Below are 7,435 nucleotides of genomic sequence, written 5' to 3'. Positions count from 1 at the left end.
TATGAAAAAGCTTATCAGTAGCGCTGTTTTTTTACTACCTGTAGCGCTGCCACACATGCTACTGTTACAATTCTACAACTATTTTTTAGCAGTAGCACTTGTTTTACCCCACGCTACTACTATCCAGCCATACCAGTAGCACTGGTGCACCACACTACTACTATTTCACACCCACGCTCCTAGTAACAAAATAGTAGTAGAGCATCGATAATACCCCCACGCTACTGGTAACTAATTAGGATTTCAAAGAAAATCTACCTATTCCACTTTAGACATACATTTCGTTGTACTCACATACATGCATATCATAATACATCCATGTTATGCATACAGTCAATCATACATATCTAATATAGATAATTAATACATTAGACATATAATATATGCCACGCGTATAGGTAAACGTATAGGTCGTTGACGTCGGCGCCTCCACAAGCACGTGTTGAAGGTGTTGATGTCGTCGTCGTCGCCGCTGCAACACCATGACGATGTCGTCATCGTCGTCGTTGTCGCCGCAGCACTGTGAGGATGTCGTCATCGTCGTCGCCGCCGCCGCAGCCCTCGTCGATGTCAATGTCATCATGTCGGGGGAAACGACACCTACGGGATCACGAGGAATCCCTTTTGCTACGATTGGCGGGCGCGGGGCTGTGGAAAGAGCGGGATAGAGAGATCAAAGCAGGGGGATTATCCAGGTTCAGGCCGCAAGTGATGCGTAATACCCTACTCCTGCTGGTTTATGTTTATCTGGTGTTCTTGACTAGCTACAAGGCATGCAGGGTCCAAAAAAATCCCAATCCTTCCTCAGTACGCCGCGGGCCTCCTTTTATAGTCAAAAGGGGCTGCCACAGTGGCGCACAGGAGGTGGAAAGTTGTACAGTAGTCGAGTCTATCTCCTGGCACCGTAGGACAAATGCATTTAATGCGCTGCCGACGTGCCCTTCTTGCTTTATTGGGGACGGCGAGGAAGCTCGTCCCAGCTGTCGCCGCCTCGCCTGCCTTCGACGTGCGTCCGAGCTGACGAGGCGTGTAGCGCCACACTGGCTGGCTGCTGAGTTGCTGCGATGGCAAAGTCTTCATGAAGATCTGCATGCCACCACGCAGGTGCTTGCTGAATTGGCCTAGAGGTTGCACGTCACCACGCAGGTCCTCGCCTAGTTGGTGGGCTGGCAGCTGCATGGGAACAGTGGTGGAGTCTTAGCAGCACCACAAGAAATATGTCAACTTGTGACCTTGACTATTGGTCACTGAAAGGTCATTGCTTTTCATTTGCGACATTTTTGTGACCAAAAACAGAAGGTCAAAAGATGGCGGTCGTAAACTAAAATTAACGACCTTCTCTGTGAGAAGGTCATAGACGTTTAGGACCAAAATAGAAGGTCGTTGAACCCATGACCTTTTGTTTTGGTCACTGGCTGTCTGCCCAGGCCACGTCGGATCCGAAGTAGCAATCTGACGTGGCAAAATTGCGACCAATTGAAAAGGTCACTGACAAGATTCAACCCGTTTCGATTTGTCAGATTCAACCCGTTTCGATTAGGTGTTTTACATGGGCCGAGCCCAAGAATTTGGCCTTTTTATTATTATTTTTCTATCAATTTTTGATCGGCTTCATGGGCCAAGCCCAACAATTCGGCCTTTTTATTTCTAGGCCTCATCCATTTCATAGTCCATTTAATTAAGCCTTTTTATACCTTTTTTCATAAATGCGCAATATTCTCATCCACTATTGTTTGGGCTATAGCCTTTTTAGAGCCTAAATATTACTCGATCCAATAGAACATTCAGCCTTTTCATTCACAGATTTCCTTTACACATTTCAACAACAAACAATCAATAGTTCTCTCAATTAAATGATCAAATCCAGAAATCACTCAATGAAACTCACAACAGCACATACACGTCTACATGATCCATCAAGTTTGCATACAATCAAAAAGAAATACACATGCACCAAAACATGGTGGCAACATCAACTAAAACTATTGTGCACATCTCCAAGCTTCTTCTGATCATGGTCACAATAGCAGCCACCCCAACAACATTAGATCCTGATCTGCATAAATTATAAGCGAGATATAGTGGAAATTAAATGATTGCCAATAAAAAAATATCCATTCAAGAGAATAAAAAATACACATAAATGCCCAAATACCTCAATTCAGTAAACACTAAGCATGGCACAGGAAAACTTCCAAAACTTGACTACAACACATCAACCTGATGATGTTCTACTAAGACATTCAACACACCAACAATACTAGCGTACATGTACCAACACACCTACTAGCTACTAGTGCAGGTCATGCAATGAACATCTAGTGGCTACTAGCACAATTGCACAAGCAATAGAAGCAGCAGCAACTACTAGCACTGCTAGCAGTAACTACTAAGTACTAACTAGTAGCAGCCAAGAGCTAGCAGCAGCGAAACTAACACTGCAGTAGCAAAACAGCAATAGTGCAGGCTACAGCCAGAGCATCAACAGCAGCAGTACATCTACATGTAGACTCTAGGGAGCATCAACAGCAGCAATGCATCAAATGACACCTTGTTGTGATGTAACAGCATGGTACAACTGACTTGCTTCCAGAACAAAGTGTGGATTATATAGAAGAGTATAGATCTGTGTCCCTTGGAAGCACATCAAAAAAGGGCAACCTGGTGCATGTAGCTCCCGCTTGCGCAGGGTCCAGGGAAGGGTCCGACCACTTTGGGTCTATAGTACGCAGCCTTTCCCTACATTTCTGTAAGAGGCTGTTTCCAGGACTTGAACCCATGACCTCATGGTCACAAGGCAGCAGCTTTACCACTGCGCCAAGGCTCCCCTTCTGTGTCCCTTGGAAGCACATCAAATGTTAAAAATCTAGACTGGTTAAATAATAATTGTATTATTCTCACAGAATTCGTACTTACACGGAGAGACACTAACATGCAGGAATATGTATGGATTGTCAAAACTTGCATTATCCTACTATCACTAGTACAACAAGCTGCAGGTTGGCATATCCATGAACCATGTACCTTATGACAGATACAATATATCATCCAATGCTCGACTATGACAAAAATTAAACAATTACACCTCACAAAGACAAAGCAAAGAATCATGGAGCGAGTAGGGGGGGTAGAAGGGAACCTGAGGAGCTCATCGGAAGAGGTTGTAGCCTAGGCTGAGCTTCACCATCACAGCGACAGCAAAGGGAGGCAGCTGAGCCTACCAATGCGTAGCCATCATAGGAGCAGTAGCAGTGTAGCACCACCACTGCCAGACCGGAACTGCTGGAGCGAATCACCATCACATGGGTCACCTCCACCGAAGGATCTAGCAAGGGGTAAAGTCTGCACGTTTCAGTACAAGCTAGTGACGTCAAAAACCAAACAGTAGCAAGAAGAAGAGAAACTCTAGTACATGATGATTAGTTGAAGAAACAGGAACTGCATTCAGTAGTGATGTTTCCATCATCCTACTATCACCAGTAGAGAAAACTACGGGTTACCATAGTTCTGGAACCATGTACTTCACGACAGATGTATGTAGTAACACAAGACGCACGACACCTAAAGAAAAATTATTCATTCAAGAGACTAGAAAGTATACATAGAAGTACTAATGGCCTAAAAATCAATCTACAGATGATAGATAATAATAAACAAACGACAACAACATATTTTCATCATTATATAAAGAGAAACTAACGGACTGTTATGTGCACGCAGATGCACCAAAAGAAACTAAAGACCATTTATCTTAAGGATTCCACATAGCTGCCGAACATGCTTATCATCCAAGGAAAGAAGCATATCTTTTTCAGGGGAAATCAATCTACAATCCAATGGATATTAGGACTATCTCGATACAGAATATGAGCATGAGCGATACATCACGCAGTATACGCGTCTGGAGAGAAAGAATTACGACCCACAAGGCAACAGCGATAGCTTCTAACTTCACATATATTTCAATACCTACTGCTATTGTCATGTATGTTAAATATGCAAGAGGTAAAAATGACAGTTATGTACATCCATTGCAAACAGACTTGTGAAGAAGATAAACGGTTAATGCACTTCAATCATTAATCCAACATTGCACATAAACCTAGAAAGAAAGTAATAAACCAGTCGCCCTAATACAAAACATCATTAGGCCCAAACATTTGGCATATTCAAACATGATGATGTTCTACGACTACATCAGGTAGTCAATACCTCCATGATGCTACAGGTAGAAAATATTTACTCTATCATATGAGTTTGACTGCGGAGTATACAGGGGAAGACGGTAGCTCAATCTATCCAATTATCCATACAATGTAAAAGGTCGTGAACATACTAGGCGCAATATTATCACCATTTATAGTACAATAAACTCAGATCTTATAGAACAAATTGACATTATCAGACAATGCAGGAAACTGTGTGTTTTCTCCCAGCCATATCATACACCAAAAGCACAGTGCCTAGCAAATGTGAAACCAGACTTGTTACCGGTGAGTATGAGGAGGTCATCGGTACCTATCACAACTGTGCAAGTAGGTCATCATTTGGTACCTGGCACAACTCTGCAAGGAGGTCGGCATCATTGATTCCTGAAATTTTAAGTATTGTTCGGTGAACTTAACTCAAACAATAATATGTCTAAGAACGACCAGACTACAAGTGAAGCTTATGATTACAGATATAGAATCTAAACACTGAGTTTAAATATTTAAGTTCAGAACATAAATGTAATCTGATGATGCCCATCACATTCCTATGCTTCCATGATGAATTATACACTTAATAGCTACCAACAAGCATAGGCAATTATGTATGACAAACTAAAACAATTTCTGATCAACACGTGTAGTGGGTTTAACTTTTACAATAAAGTATATTACAAGATATGTCATAAGAATTAATATCCCAAGGAGCAGACCATTGTACATTTTTTCGTCCAACAAAACATGTATGCAAGAGCATGACTAGTGACGTGTACTAGCAAGTGAGCTATATACTAGCAAACTGGCATGATTATGTCCTAATATTTTATAAAATTTGATTACACAAGAAGCTTGCTGGTGTGGTGGCAACGTATACATATACATATACAAATACAGATACATATAAAATTTGATTACACAAGAAGCTTGCTGGAGTGGTGGCAACATATACACTATTTAAGAAGGGATAGTTTCACAGCCCAATAGTGATGTTGCTACGATGCCAGATATGGAAAAAATACTGAGCTGAAAGTGGCAACATATACATATATCTTAAGTACAACCTCTTCAAACCACTACTAAACATTCGCTTTGGTCTTTGCGCTGCATTCCAGATAGACATCCATACTCCTTGGCAAAGTCAATGCCTTCCTTCTTGGTGACAGCCCTCTCGCTCCCCTATAGTCCAATGGCCATCTTCTCCATGGACATCTACAAGGGCAAAGCACATCATTGATGCAAGTGTCACCAAGATAGTTTCAGTCAAAGTTAAAGCAAGTTTACACATGCAAACTGAACCAAACCGAGGTGCATATTCATATGTGTGTGTATGTAGAGATGCAAGTGCCATCTGAATTTTTGGGAACCAAAGTGTGGTTGTTGTTGTTGCTACTTTAGCCAACTGAACTAATTAATCCAATCAACCTAATACGCTTCTCTCAAAAAGAAAAAGAACAACTTAAAATGTTGAGTGCAGTAGCAACATCTACTCGTTACTGTAGTTCCAGTAAAGGATGGCCATAGGATATGAATGAGTTATAAAGAAAACTAGAGTTGAACTACCCAGCCTCATATATAGGAGCAAATTTGATTACACAAGAAGCTTGCTGGAGTGGTGGCGGACGAAACAAAAATCACCTTGCCACCGTTTTGTGGTTTCACAACTAACCACAGACCAAGAAATGGATGAATTAATTTGGCCTAAGCAGGACCAACCCAAAACAAAACATGGGACATAAGCAATTCTGTTCTCTTTCTTTCTTTTACACCAGTGTCATGTACTATACTCTACTGTACTGCAAGTGCCATGTGCTACTGCAGTTTAGTTGAGTTGTAAGACTAGAAGATGTTACTGTAACCTTTGCAACTGAAGAAGTAGACACAGAATAACTGGGTGGATCAGCATGAATCAACAAGCTAAAGGGCACGTCAATTCTTTACAGTGGTTCTTGCGGCTGTTCCCCATGGAGGAGAGGTCTAATGCCAGAATCTACAGCTCAAGACGATCTTGTGTGGATCAAGCCAAAGTGTTAAGACTGCCTTTTACATCAGTGTCAGGTGCTATATTCAAACTATGCTGCAGCTTAGTTGAGTTCGCAAGTAGGACTACAGTGGTTTCCCTACAGTAAGGAACAACCAAGACAATGAGAGATTCAGGGCCTGCAGAGAAATAGAGTTCATGCATTAGCAAATAAACATAGATGGATTACCCACCCTGTAGCTACAGACACCCAGCAGCAGCAGCAATAGGTAGTAGAAGAAGAGGTCAGAGACTCCCACGGCAATGATAACTCCTTCCGAGCGGAGCAAGAATTCCCTGATTCCATGCACAACAGCTGGTGTCACAGATGAGGAAGGAGATAAATAAAATACTAGCAAGAATAGATGCAACCTATTTTGATTGCAGGGCAGCTCGTGTCAGAGATGAACAACTACTACGTAACACATATGGTTTCAGTTTGGCACATGCATACACCGCTCTGTATCAATCTTAGACTAGAGAGCGTGCCATTTTCTTTACACTTGAGAGGCTTGCCAGTCTGAAATTGGATGAATTAGACGCAAGCTTAGCGAGAGGCAAGATCCATGTAGATTGAAGAGGAGGGGATAGAAGCAGGCAATGGGAAGGGTCGGACCTTTTGATTGAACTTGGTGACGGGGACGTTGTGAGCGCAATCGGGCCGCAGGAAGAGCCCCTTCGCCGGACGCTGCGTTGGCTGGGAACCCGGCTTCCCCTTGGCCGGACCGGTTCCCAACACAGCAGTCACATGCGGCGAATATCGTCCCAAGGCGGCCACAACAACGGAGGAGGAGGGAGCTCGGGGCGAGTATCAAATGCGTCGCAGCCGCACCAACAAGCCGTTGCGGCTAGGGTTCGTCGTCGCCCTAGATCTGTCGGTCGGCATCGTCCCAGGGCGTGCACGATGAATGGAGGAGAAGCAGAGGATTGGCCATCGCCCCGCTCGCGCTCGTGGCTCGCGACGGCTGTGGGAGTAGGTGGGGTGGTGGCGGAGGTGATGGGAATTTGATTCGGGAGCGGAGGAGAGATTTGGGGGATTAGATTCGGGAGCGGAGGGGAGATTTGGTAGCGGATACACGGTCCACACGCGCGCCACGGTCCGGCCAGCTCGACGGAGCGGCGCGCATCGAAGCACGCACGCGCGCGCCGGCGAGAAAACCGGCCGTGATGCCATGGCCGAGAAGCAGACTGGTGGATCTGGGGGATGAAT

At 43.8% G+C, this 7,435-nt stretch overlaps 1 long non-coding RNA gene across 1 annotated transcript; it reads right to left on the bottom strand.

The window, feature by feature from the left end:
- Positions 1–1,763: 1,763 nt before the first annotated feature.
- LOC123043893 (uncharacterized) lies at positions 1,764–7,429 on the bottom strand. The gene is made up of 6 exons (XR_006419683.1): positions 6,842–7,429; positions 6,420–6,745; positions 5,270–5,417; positions 4,519–4,592; positions 3,140–3,325; positions 1,764–2,056 (listed from the first exon to the last, which is right to left on the bottom strand). It is a non-coding gene; the product is annotated as an uncharacterized lncRNA (long non-coding RNA).
- Positions 7,430–7,435: the final 6 nt, after the last annotated feature.

The sequence above is a fragment of the Triticum aestivum genome, chromosome 2B (assembly GCF_018294505.1).
Source record: "Triticum aestivum cultivar Chinese Spring chromosome 2B, IWGSC CS RefSeq v2.1, whole genome shotgun sequence".
In the NCBI taxonomy this organism is placed as follows: Eukaryota; Viridiplantae; Streptophyta; class Magnoliopsida; order Poales; family Poaceae; genus Triticum; species Triticum aestivum.
The sequence above is the reverse complement of the archived record's forward strand: the minus strand, read 5'-3'. Positions and strand labels throughout refer to the sequence as shown.